The sequence below is a fragment of the Lagopus muta genome, chromosome 1, assembly GCF_023343835.1.
Source record: "Lagopus muta isolate bLagMut1 chromosome 1, bLagMut1 primary, whole genome shotgun sequence".
NCBI lineage: Eukaryota > Metazoa > Chordata > Aves > Galliformes > Phasianidae > Lagopus > Lagopus muta.
Genome location: NC_064433.1, coordinates 85,600,122 through 85,613,543, shown reverse-complemented (window position 1 = coordinate 85,613,543; position 13,422 = coordinate 85,600,122). Strand labels below are relative to the sequence as shown.

The window sequence follows — 13,422 nt, the reverse complement described above, 5'->3', positions numbered from 1 at the left end:
GGCACGAAACAAATGGAGCCTGGCTACTCAAGAGAGCATAAATCAGTTTTGCTGGCTAGCATGAAGCCAAAGGAAATGTGGTTTTAATACATTTATATGATTATTTCCCTGCAATAGAAGAATGGACTTAATTATCCAAGTCTTTTCCAGCTCCACATTCCTATGCCCTAAAGTTAGCATATGGATGACCAAACTCACTCTGAAACCACAGAACTGCAGAAAGTTTATCTGAGACCATCCTTCTTGTTCATTTTTTCATTCTTACTTCACAAACACCACTAACCTGCCTTCATAGGGTAGCAACACTTATGATATTTGCCTTGACTTTAGAAACACAAAAGAAAATCATCCAAAGTCTGAGCAACGCACACTGTGCTATTCCCAGAATTTTCAGAATAACTTACCTGAGAAAAATAAGGATGACATTGTCATCAACTCTCAACTGGTCACCTTTCAACGTATGCAATTACTATATTTCAAGGAAAACAAGTCATTATTGAACACACTGATGCTGAAGAGCCCTGAAGAGCTAGAATAGCAGAAGAGATTTCTTTTTCTTGGAAGTTAACGTAAATATACATACGGACATACACGCATGTAGGACAGTCAAAGCATACGTATGAATTAAAAAAAAAAACTTCAAATACATACCAGGTTTAACAGATTTATTTAAATAAGGTGCAAAAGAAACCTATAACTTGCAAGAGAAATAAAGAATAGCACAGATGCATTCCTTTAAACACTGAAAAAAATAAAACTAAAAAAATCAACCCACAAACAAAAAAATCAACTAGCAGATAACAGGCCAGAATTTGACCACAGAATGCAGCAGTCTCTTCTATTTCCTCTCCAACCGAAGCAAGAACAACCCAAACGCCTCCACTTCGTCACTCTGTGTATCACACTCTCTGGCATGACCAAAGCTATCCTCTGCCCATGTGTGATGATAGCAAGGTTTTCAGAACTGAACTAGCAAGTAGTAATGCTTTCACAGTACACTTTACTCTTTCCAGTGATCTGCAACCCAGGGACAATGCTGGACTCAGTCTAGCATTATCAAATATCTGCACTGAATCAATGTTATTTCTTGAAATCATCTGATCACTTCTGTAACCATGCAAATTATGGCACCTCCTAGGGCTTGAAGTGTGTGCTGTATAAGGAAGTGCCTCTGATTTGCTTTGCCACCAGCAAGTTGTATTTGCTATTGTGGCTCTCTGAGACACTGAGCAATCGCTCCTCATTCACCATTTCTGCACCTCTCATAGTAAACCTTTATTCCTTCAGACATCTCAGAGTTCTGATACCCAGTCATCACCATCAAAAGCCCAGGTATGCAAGCTTGCCCAAAGTAGCACTACAGCAGCAGGTGACAACAGGAAAAACACTGTCCATGGAGGAGTCCTAGCATTAAGCTAGCCTTCCCTTTACCACCTTTCCCAGCTTCTACACTTTTACTCGCATCCATGGATGCCAGTCCATCCTAAGATGAAGTTCTCAGTCAGAACTGCAGTGGTTGCGGATACAGCAAAATCATAGAATCAAAAAGTTGGAAAGGACTTACAAGATCATCTAGTCCAACTGTTCTCCCACTGAGTTTGGTTTTTATGGTGGTTTTAATTTTGAACCAGTGGTTTTAATTAGAGTGCAACTTACCCTCTAAATACAGCCTTACCTTCTAATGTAATGCTCATTACACCCCTGCCCTACCTTTGTTTTCCTCCAGTAGAGTACCACTTTAACCAAGGAGTGGGAACAGTATAAATACTACAGTACATCTCTAATTTTTGTTTAGCTGTACCAAAACACGATGCATCTCTTGATGAAATACAGGATCACTGTGACTGTTTTCTATGCCAGTCATTTTCAGAGAAGAGCCAGCAGCTCCCAAAACACTTGTGCTCTTCAGCATCTCACTCTTACAAAGAAAAGGAGAAGAGTACAAAGTATAAAAAAACTTTACTAGGTAACAGTCAGAAAATAATATAATTTTCTACGTTTAAAAGATGAGACTTTTAGACTTCAAAAATCTGTCTTGTTTCCGAGAGATAGGTCAGACTTCTGGCTCCCTTGTCCTGTTACAACTGCTTCCAGCACAAGTTGCAGAGGAGCTTGTTCTCCTATCTCCCTACCTCAGGTACTGCTGTCTATACAAAGAGCCAGAGGAAGTACCAACTGCACATCACTGCACACAGCTTGTTTTCAGCTTACAGAGAACTAGGTTGCAAAAGCAAACCACCTCATGCTTTTTACTAATCAGCACAAGCAAGAAGCATCCTTCAGTGTAATATAATACCTCACAGAGATGGCACGTGCAGTGGCATGTTATCTTCCATCTCAGCCGTGAGGACAAAGTTTTATAGAATCACAGAATCATATAATTGCTCAGGTTGGAAAAGACCTTAAAGATCATCGAGTCCAACCACAACCTAACCATACTACCCTAACTCTAACAACCCTCTGCTAAATCATGTCCCCAAGCACCACATCCAAATGGTTTTTAAACACATCCAGGAACGGTGACTAAAGTACCTCCCTGGGGAGCCTATTCCAGTGCTTAACAACCCTTTCTGTAAAGAAGGTTTTCCTGATATCCAGCCTAAACTTACCCTGGCAAAATTTGAGGCCATTTCCCCTCATTCTGTCACCAGTGAGAAGAGACCAAACCCACTCTCGCTTGTAAGCACCTTTCAGATATTGGAAGAGAGCAATAAGGTCTTCCCTAAGTCTTCTCTTCCCCAGACTGAACAGCCACAGTTCCTTCAGTCTCTCCTCTTAGGATATACTCTCCAAGCCCTTCACAAGCCTTGTTGCCCTTCTTTAGACCTGCTCCAGCACCTCAAAGTCCCTTCTGTACTGAGGTGCCCAAAACTGAACACAGTACTCAAGGTGAGGCCTCACCAGTGCTGAGTACAGGGGAAGCATTACTTCCCTTAGTCCTGCTCACCACACCATCCCTGATACAAGCCAGGATACCACTGGCCTTGTCCCTTTTAGCCTATTCCCATCACTGCTTTTTTTCCACCTCCCTTACTCTCTCAAATAACCCAAGTCACATTTGATTCATTTCAAAAGACCCTGAAGCTGTGAGCAAACAGAACGGACTCAATTTTTGAGCATCCAATTGAGACAGGTAAGCAGAACCACACAGAATGGGAGCTAACCAAAGGGAAAGACTATGCTGAACCAATACCCCATATCACATTTTTCCTTCTGAAAAGATCCATCACTGTTTTCCCCTTATTTAGCAGAAGGTGTGTAATCTGGGATGCTGCTCAGTTGTGTCTGACTGAAAAATAAAGAAACAAACTAACATTTTGTGCTTGTGCAAGTGCCTCTGCCAGCATTTGGACCATAGCCAGCGCATCAGGGCAAGTTTGCAGAGGGTTACAGAAAACCATGGGCCTCAGAATGCAAGCTTTTAGGTGTGAATGTTGCATACTGAATTACAATGTGCAGCTGCACAGACAAACGATGCAGAAAAATGGAATTTTTTAGAAATAACTTGTTTCTTCCTTCCCTCCATTCCCAAACAGGTAACTTCCTACATCCAATTAATATTCAGCTCCATGAGAAAAATTACATATGTAAGAAAGATGAATGTTACACATTCATTCTTCTGTAAGATATTTTCTTGCTTTGGGGGAAAAATCCAGTCTTCAAGAAAAAGAAATTCTCATTCTCATTTCAGCATTAAAATACATAGGCAACATTATCATTTGAACTATACCTACAGATGTATATGAGAAATTTTCCCAAACCTCTCTGATATATTATTTTTCCCCCTTTCTTCAGAGTTTATAAACAGAAAATAATTATCTTTACTATTATTTCTAACATAAAGGCTTCCAGGAATGATGTTGGAAGGAAAGAATTGCTAACCAGCCACACACAAAGTACAGCGTGGCTATCAAATGCTTTAGGACACCAACAATAGAAGGGTCTCCACTTTGGAGTCCCTCAGGTTTGAACCTGCCCTACATACAGGGCACACTTAAGCAAAGCAGAAGCATTGCAACACATTTCAACATGGGAAAAAAAGACAGGAAATAGCAGTTGTTCTATGCAGAAGTAATGGCAGAAAGCCTGGATAGGTTTGGATAGAATCAGCGTCAGAATTTAAATGTTTAATAGAAAAATACCAAGCTTAACAATTCACCATTCAAATAACATTAATCTCTGCAAACAAGAGTACCTTCTAGAGTAAAGGATAATGAGAGCGTACTTGAAGGAAGGCTGGGTTTATGGAGTGAATCAGTAGGGCCAGGTGACAGGAGGGCAGACTGCTCCAGTAAGAACTCAAAGGGTGATGTACACAGCCTACACTGACTTTGATTCAGAAGAAAAAAAGTAAGAATATCAGTGTAAAGCATATAAAAATGCATGCATTTGCATCAGAAGTTGCCCCTCTGATGGGCCAATGAATCTAAGATCAGTATATCACAGTGGTATTACATGTATTGGAAGAAGCACCACAGACACAGCACAGCATCTAGGAACTGTGGGCTGAAGATTACTGTGCTTCTGAAAGAAGCAAAGTTGGCACAGTGTACAGCACATGCTCCAGATCTTAAAAGAAACAAGAGGACTCCACTGCTGCTTGCTTACAAAGCCTGACTTCAATGAAAAGCAAAGGCTTCTCTGATTCAAATGTTCAGCACTATAAGGGTTTCTCAAAGCAAGGAGTATCTCACGTGCCCAGGAGACTGGGAGTAAGCAACTTCGTCCTTTTAAGTTTCAGGAGGCTATTTTTGCTTATAGTACCAGTCTAGAAGAACTATACTGTTAGAGAATTTAACCTTCTAGAGAATCACAGAATTGTTTGAGTCGGAAGAAATTATTAAGTGTTATTTAGTCCAACTGCCTTGCCATAAACAGGGCTACCTACAGCTGGATCAGGTTGCTCAGAGACCCATCCAGCCTCACCTTGAATGCCTCTAGGGACAGGGCTTCCACCACGCTATGGACAACCTGCTCCAGTGCCTCACCACCCATATTAAACAAACCTTCTTCCTTTTATCCAGTCCAAATATCCCCTCTTTCAGTTTGAAACCATCTCCCCTTGGCCTATCAGAACACATCCGGCTCTAGAGTCTGTCCCCTTCCTTCTTACAACCCCCTTTAGATACTGGCAGGTCACTATCAGGTCTCCTCAGAGCCTTCTCTTCTCTTGACAGAACAACCCCAGCTGGTCAAAATAAAATCAAATAGAGCTCAAGACAATATTAGTGTAACATGTAGGTTAGATACAGTGAATTTAAAGGGAAAAAAAAAGTCATTCCTTTACTATATGAGTGAGATGAATATTTTTCAGTATAGCACGCTAAGCCTGGTTTTCAGAAGAATTGTAGCTCATGGCCACGTCAGTCAGCAAATTTAAGTAGTTTGACACTACTGACCTAGACTGCAATGTCAGGAAAGGGGTTACAAATTAGAATTGGAGTCCAGCAAGAGTGTTTAAAAGGCTCGAGATATCCATATTGATCAGAGGATGATTGCAATTCTCAAACACGTACGCCTTGCCACACCGCAACTCGGGCAGAGTCCAGCAATTCAATGAAATGTCATTAAATGCATCTCCATAATAATCCCTCCCCTAGCACATGTACTGTATGTCTACTATAGCAAAGACAGGGGACAAGTCTTTTCTCCATTTGGGGAGTGAAAATGCCTGTGTTTTAGTACTAGTGTTTTTCTTGTGGGGATTTTTTTTTTTTTCTTTTTTTTGCCTAGGTATAAGTATTCCAAAGCTATATAAAAAGACAAAAAAAATCATGCTTTAAGACTGTAAAAGATTTGTGAGAAATAGAGTAAGGTTAAGCAACCACACGATGTGCAGCTATTATTGAAGTGCAGGTTGAAGACTATTCTAAAATAGATTAGATGTCAGTATTTTGAGGAATAAGAAAGACACTAGAAGTGATGAAAAAGGCATCTTGCTGTATAGTAGGGCTCTTTCCATCCAACACCTAGATGGGGCCCAAATATCCTGTAATACTTAAACGTTTAAAATTTTGCAAATACCACCAAATCCAACCAAACATCTCAACAGTTTAGAAATTCAGGCTGATTTTCACTAGGTATTTCAGTTGAAGTCAAAACAGATAGATTGGCCTAACCCAAATTCACTGGGTTTGGTGTTTTGTTTTTTGGGATTGTGTGTGCATGTGTGCAATTCATTTTAAGATCAACATCTTACTCTCATTCAGATCAAGAAAAATCCCAAAGTTGGTATGTGAAATGAAAGCAATTCCCTACTGACAGAAGAGAGAACATGTCTCCAGTGACTGAAATCCATTTATTTTGATTTTCAATCATCAAGGTCTTCTTTGTTGGCATTTTTGACATCAAATGGAAATTACAATTTGCTGGCTTGCACAGGGCCAGTTTCTCTCCAGAAGATAGAAACACAACCAAGGAAAGAGGGTAGTAAATCTTTCATAAAAACATAATTATGTTAGAAGTTCCCAGAAGCGTTAAGAGTTGTGTCTAAACACAACTCTTTGGGCTACATAAAAGAATGGTGGCCAGCAGGGACAGGGAGGTGATTGCCCCCCTCTACTCTACTCTTGTGAGCCTCATCTGGAGTACTGCATCCAGGTCTGAAGTCCCCAGTACAAAAAAAGACAGGGAGCTGTTGGAGAGGGTCCAGAGGAGGGCCATGAAGGTGATCAGGGGACTGGAGCACCTCCGCTATGAAGACAGGCTGAGGGAGCTGGGCTTGTTCAGCCTGGAGAAAAGAAGGCTGCAGGGTGACCTCATTGCAGCCTTTCAGTACCTAAAGGGAACCTACAGTGGGGAGGGGAATCAACTCTTTGAAAGGGCTGATAACTGCAGGATGAGGGGAAATGGTTTTAAGTTGAGGGAGGGAAGATTTAGGTTGGATGTCAGGAGGAAGTTCTTTACTATGAGAATGGTGAGGTGCTGGAACAGGCTGCCCAGAGAGGTTGTGGATGCCCCGTCCCTGGAGGTGTTCAAGGCCAGGTTGGATGGGGCCCTGGGCAGCCTGTCTAGTATTAAATGCGGACGTGGGTGGCCCTGCCTGTGGCAGGGGGGGTTGGAGATTCATGATCCTTGAGGTCCCTTCCAACCCTGGCCACCCTGTGATTCTGTGTGATTTTGTAAATTGACTTCTCCCTTCCCTCTCTCCAGCTTTCCTGGGATCTACTTGGGTTTACACGTTTCTGGTCTCTTGACAGTTTTATAGGTCTTTTGGTATGGTTCAAGTTCAGGAGGTCATCCTACAACATTACAGTCGAGAATTATAAGGTCTTGGGACTTCTGGCCCTTCTTCCTGGCCCGACAGAACTGCTCTGAACAATACACATAAGACAACCCCTACTCCTACACTCATGGTTGCAGGAGAAGGATGGTAAGAAAACATGTTATCTGCACTTAGATGGGTGTTGGCATACATCCCAAGTTCTACATGCAGTAAGCAGAGAAAACGTTGAGAACAGAGGCATTTATTCTGGCCTCCTGTCACTCTGTCCTTTACTAATCATTATTATAATGACTATTCTCTCAGATCCTACCAACAGCAGACAGGAGCCAAAATCTCCAATCAGTTTCGCCTTAGGTTGTGAAGGAGGGAACATTAGAAAACAGAAACACCCTAAAAAAGACATTCTTCTAAAAAGCTCATTCTGTACAAGTCTCACTGAACTTGGGACAAAATTGAAATGCAGGCTTTTTTCTTTTTTTCCCCCCTTTCAAAGCCACAGCCTGCACCAAAAACAAACAAACAAACAAGGAAGAATGTGTCCTGCACCTGGCCTTAGCAATACTGCCAGATATGACAGTAAGTAACTGGAGAATCATTTGCATGGGTGATTTAAGAAACAACATAAATGCTTTTTTTTAGGATCAGGTGATACCAGCAGGAAGGAGCATAAAAGGCATAATGGGAGCTAGAAACAGAATCCAAGAGATGAGGACAATGACTTCCTGAGGTTTCTAGGTACTCATCTCTGCAGTTGCTCTCTCCCAATAAAAAAAATACATTAAAATTCAAACCAGTCAGCTTGCCTTCAGCAGCACGTTCCCAGAAAGTACTCTAGAAAAGCTATCTAAAAGGAAGCAAAATAAGTTATACACAGTGGAACCGCTTTATCCATGTTTTCCACAAAGACAGAGTGACAGTCAATATCTTAGATTCATTCCTCAAAAAAGCAAATATTTTCGAGCTTGGTCTATGTCTTCACCAAAACATACCATAAAAGTTGTTTTCTATCTCTGCTACCTTATTATCAGTTGCTTGAAGCCTCAGCTGCTTAAAAGAAAAACCTGCCCTTTACACTACAGGCAGAGTTATTGCAAATCTATCCTAAGAAGCACAAAGTTGGAGAAGAGCAGAAAGTGTATACACATGAAGGGAACAAAATCCAATTTCTTCATTAAAAGCAGTACTAGACAGTAATTAACACTTTATAAAGTTTGGTCACTGTAGGAAAGTCTCAGCATCCTCTGCCTAGCAGAAGTGAATTCATACCTTAAACAGATTGTCATCTCCAATACATACATGGGCAGGATTTTATTTCCAAATTTGTTTTCTCCCTGTTTTAGACTCAGGCCTGGAATAAGCCAGATTTTCTCCTTCCAAAAGTATCAGGAAATCAAGTCAGCAAGAGCCCAAATCCAACTACAGCCCTATGCAGCACTTTAATCATTTGGTAGGAAAGCAGAAAGCTTCCAAAGGATGTGATGGGCATTAGTCAGCTGTCACTCAAGTAGGCCTCAGATAGGAAATTAATAACTATAACCATCTGTTCAAGAATGTGAAGCACAATCAGTCTTGATCCTACCAAATATTAGTGACTTGTCATTTGCTGTCCACCTCTGGAGCAGCATATTTTTATCACACCAGAATCAGGGGGCACACTACAGATGACCCTATGTGCCCTTCACCATTCCTTACCTTATAGCTAATGACAAAAACAAACTAATGCATCTTTAAACCTGAGTTCCTCTCCAAACAAAACCTCACAGCCAGACTTTGAGAAACTTGTGTTTGAACTGTGAGAAAACGCAGCTAAAAGTTTTATTTCCCTGTGAAGTGGGGAAAAGGTACTGATTAAGCTGAACACTTTCTGTATCTCACCACCGTGATGAAAGCTTTACATGGAATCTGTGTATAACCATAAGTACTTCTACATGTCCCATAACTGAAGTCTTTTATTTATTCTTTGTAAAACAGGCAAATACACACCCACAGCTAGATATTTTCATCCTCTTCTTCCACTTGGTTTTATACAGTGCTTAAATGAGAGCTCCATAACCTCCACATGGCCCTGTCATTCTGTAAGCAGTGCTTGTGAATTCTTCCACAACAAAGAAAAGGACTGTTTGGCTATTTAAGCTGGGGAAAAAAAAAAAAAAGCAGAAAAAAAAAAAAAGCCCTCAGCAGGCACTAGTTCAAAACAGTGGGAGAAATTGCCAGATACTTTGTTTGCAAAGTTATCTAATCTTTTTATAAAGCACCTCAAGAGCAACTGTTTAATTCCTTCTGAAGCCCCCTCCTTTGTGCTTGCTCAGTTTTTATGATATTGCTCAGATTTACTTCATTTCAGAGCTGCTTTCTATGAACACGCAAATTTGAAACAAGTATTTCTTCAGCTTTAGAAGTAAATATTGTCACCGCTTTCTGGCTTGAACTGCAAAACAAAATTTCAGGCTCCTTGTTATTCCAGTTGCAAAGGAAAAACTGAACGCCAGCATCCCTCTCACGCAGCCCCCCTTTGCTGAATGAAGCTTTTGGGAAACACCCGAGGGCCCAAACAGGAGAGCACTTGTTGGGCTTTTGCTTACAACTCCAAGCTCCTTTAAGCCAGACCCTCAACTCGGCAGCGTTGGGCTGCCAGCTCTCATTCAGCCCACATTCTTGGCTTTCTGCTCCTTCCTGGTCCTGTTTCTATGGCATTTCCTCCTTCTCCTCCCACGCGCATCTACTCAAAATGATACTAAATGAAAACCTTTGCTTGAGGTTGATGACAAGTTTGTGCTTTTTGATAAAGATGCCACTTTTCCAGCTTCCATTTGTGCTCAGGAGGTGAACATCAGTTTTAAGCAAAGGCTGAACTTCATATATAATAATAGCATTATGCTTACACTTCGATACATGCAAATTAATCTCAAGAAAACCTCCTTCCACCACATCCTGCCTTTGACTTCAATAATGGCATTTCCAGGTTGTACATTACTCACCTACCAGATGAAACCTCACTGCTCAGAATTTCACCTTAATTAATAGCCAGTAATGAGTAAAGCACCGTGATGACAAGATGCTTAGATGTTTCACTAATATGAATCATATAAGAAATAGTTAACTTCTGATGTGACTAGAAAAGAGCACTTCAGAGCTGTACTGAGCAAATGAGTACGCATCTACTGAATTTAGTAGAGCACAAACTCCCTTTCTGTCTAGTTTTAACTACCTGAATTTAAGAGCCGTTGTGGAGATCTCTCATGCAGCAAAGAAAATACAATTGTCTAAGTAAAGAGAATGAACTGAGCAGAGGGGCAGCACTGAGCTCTGCTCTGTGTGACAGCGACAGGGCCCGAAGGAACGGCATGGAGCTGCGTCAGGGGAGGGGAGCTGGGGGTCAGGGACAGGGTCTGCACCAGAGGGCGCTGGGCATGGAACGGGCTGCACAGGGCTGTGGGCACGGCCCCAAATGCCAGAGTGCTGGGAGCAGTTGGGCACTGCTTTCAGACATACGGTTTGGATTTTGGGTGGTGCTGAGTGAAACCAGGAGTTGGACTCAGTGATCCTTGCGTGTCCTTTCCAACTCAGGACATTTAATGAGTTCTACGAGTTGATTTATTTGGTCTGTGCAACTCTGAAATGCAACAATTGGTACCTGATAGCGAAAAGGAGTGGTTTAGCTGGATTGACTGGGAGCTTCTACTTCAGATGCAAGTGTTCAGCATCGTCCCTGGCAATAACAGAAGTTTGTCTTCTCACATATTGTCCTCTGTGCAACGGTATGCAACCAGTTAGTCAAAATACTGAATGGTAACCCCAGAACATGCCCAGCATCTGCCACTGCAGCCCATACAAAATGGGAATTCCTCTGCTGTCTTCACAAGAGCATTATCCCACTATGTTGGTGAATCTGTTTAATCTGCTCTTTTATTCCCTGACTGGTTTTGAGGTTGGAGAACGGGCTCTGCAATTACTCCCCCGTGGACAGTGGCGGACCCCCACAACCAGAGAGCCATCTGCAGAAATTAAACCTAGCAACGATAAGCTCATGCAATCCTGACCACCAAAACGCACATCAAATATAAGCAATTCAAACCTAACTGGAATACTGGCTGAGGATCCACTGCAGCACCTTGCTTTATGGTAAGGATTCTGCTGTACAGAACTGCAATAAATTCCTGATTTCTAATATGGGGAACATAAAACAACCTGGTATTATTCCCAGATTTTCATTCTAAAATGAAACACCACGCTCACACACAGACTGCCAGTCCAGCCGTTGGGAACACACCGGTGGACTTCTCGAACAAAAAAAGAAGAGCACGTGAATTAAAATTAAGAGCCAACCAACTTTGCCGGGCAAGTTTACCTCTGCCTGCTTCCTCTGTGGCTCAGACATTTCCCTTCAGCGGCTGTCTGCCCCTTCCTCATCCTGCCCCTTCCGCAGCCCCCCCGCCGGGACGAGGCGTGACAGCGCCCCGCGCCTATTCCCTGCTGAACTTTCGCACCTTTGGCACAGTCACTACCGGGACCCCTTCTGCCTCTCCTCCAGCCCAGCAGCGCGCTCTCAGGTCTGAGGAGGAGGACGGACGGGCTCAAACCGCGGCGGATCAATACGGCAAGAACCACGGTCGGCGCCAAAAACGAAACTGGCCCGTACGGGGATCGAACCCGCGACCTTGGCGTTATTAGCACCACGCTCTAACCAACTGAGCTAACCGGCCCGCACTGCGAAGGAGTTTCGGAAAGTTCGCTATCCGCCTTTGCCGCAATGCAATCTCGTCGGAGCAACAATAGCCAGCTATCAAGTCATGTGCACTTTCTAGGGTCTTGATGACTAGCTCTGTTTTCTACAACACGCCACCCTGGATAAGGCTTAATTTATTTCAGCATTCAACAACAAGACCAAGTTTAGAATACGAGGGAAACGAAAGGGCAGAAAAGGAAAACGCTCCAAAACAAGGTGCAGGATGAGACCTGAACACCCTCCTGATCAATGGATCGAACAAGGCTTGCAGGTGCCAGAATAGCAGTGTTCCTTTTATGTGCTTCTGGCACACAGACCATTCAGTCTGCTTTTCTGTAAAAAAAAAAAAAAAAAAAAAAAAAAAAACCACAAAAAAACCACCACCTAATTTTTTGGTCAGTTCCCTCACAGAGAGCAAGGGAAAGAGGATGAAGGGGAAAAAAAAATAAAATCAGTCATCTCTGGCTTTTCTGCCCAGAATATTACTAGAAGTAGCTCAAGGCAGCATTGTATTGCCCTCTTATTCACAGCGGTCCACCATGATTTTGTAGTAAAATCCAGCCCAATTGTATGCCCTTAGGCTCTGTTCTATTTCCTCCCAGCTTGAGTAAGCATTGTGTTTTTCCTCCAACCTTAATCACTCATATCCCATATACCTGCTCCCATTATTCCAAAACCTCCTTCTATACACAGAGCTGGCATCCTTCCTTTTTAGCAGAGCCTGTTTGGACTCTGCAGTTCTCCACATGCAAGCAGGAGATTTTGTGATTAGGCACTGACAGACAACATAACAGTTGTGAGATCAATGCTGCCCCCATGAAGACAAACTATTCTGATTGAACAGTAAACGCTAGTTTCCCTCCAGTGTGCAGGATCCATTCCCAGAAGCAAAGAAGGAAACAAGGCTGGAATGACAAACAGTTACCAGGCTATATATAGGGGATATCTGTAACATGATGGAACTGACAGGTTGTACATGCAAAGTGCTGGCAAGCACTTTTCAGCACCACTAGGGTTAGTGAATTACACTCAAATGCTTTAATAAACAGAAGCGTAGCTCTAAGGGCTTTGCTAACTCAGAGCCTCAGCCAGACATCTCCACAGCTTCAGACTTTAATGGCACATCTAAAAAGACCTGCCATAATACAACTCTCACAACCTCAGTATAACAGAGTCTTTTCAAAGACTCTGAAGCATTTATTTTTAAACAGCCGAGGGCAGGCAGCAGGCAAAGCAAAGGAAGAACAGAGCTCAGGTGCTTGAGCTCTGCCTCAGATCTTCTCTTCAGTCACTATCCCCTGCCTTCCGCAAGTTGCCTGACATCCCACCCACTCTGCAACTGTTGCCTGACCTCTTTTATTTCCCTCCTTCACCTCCAAAAAAAAAGAAAACCAACAAAAACTATGCTCAAATTACTGACATTAGCAGCCAGCTGTGCTCTCCACTAAGCACAGCCCCTGCTCAATGTCCT

At 42.5% G+C, this 13,422-nt stretch overlaps 1 long non-coding RNA gene and 1 other non-coding gene across 2 annotated transcripts in view; both read right to left on the bottom strand.

The window, feature by feature from the left end:
- Nucleotides 1-13,422, bottom strand: part of LOC125702783 (uncharacterized) — a 289,289-nt gene that overhangs the window by 265,850 nt on the left and 10,017 nt on the right. The window lies entirely within an intron of this gene.
- Nucleotides 11,855-11,928, bottom strand: TRNAI-AAU (transfer RNA isoleucine (anticodon AAU)). The gene has a single exon. It is a non-coding gene; the product is annotated as a tRNA-Ile (tRNA).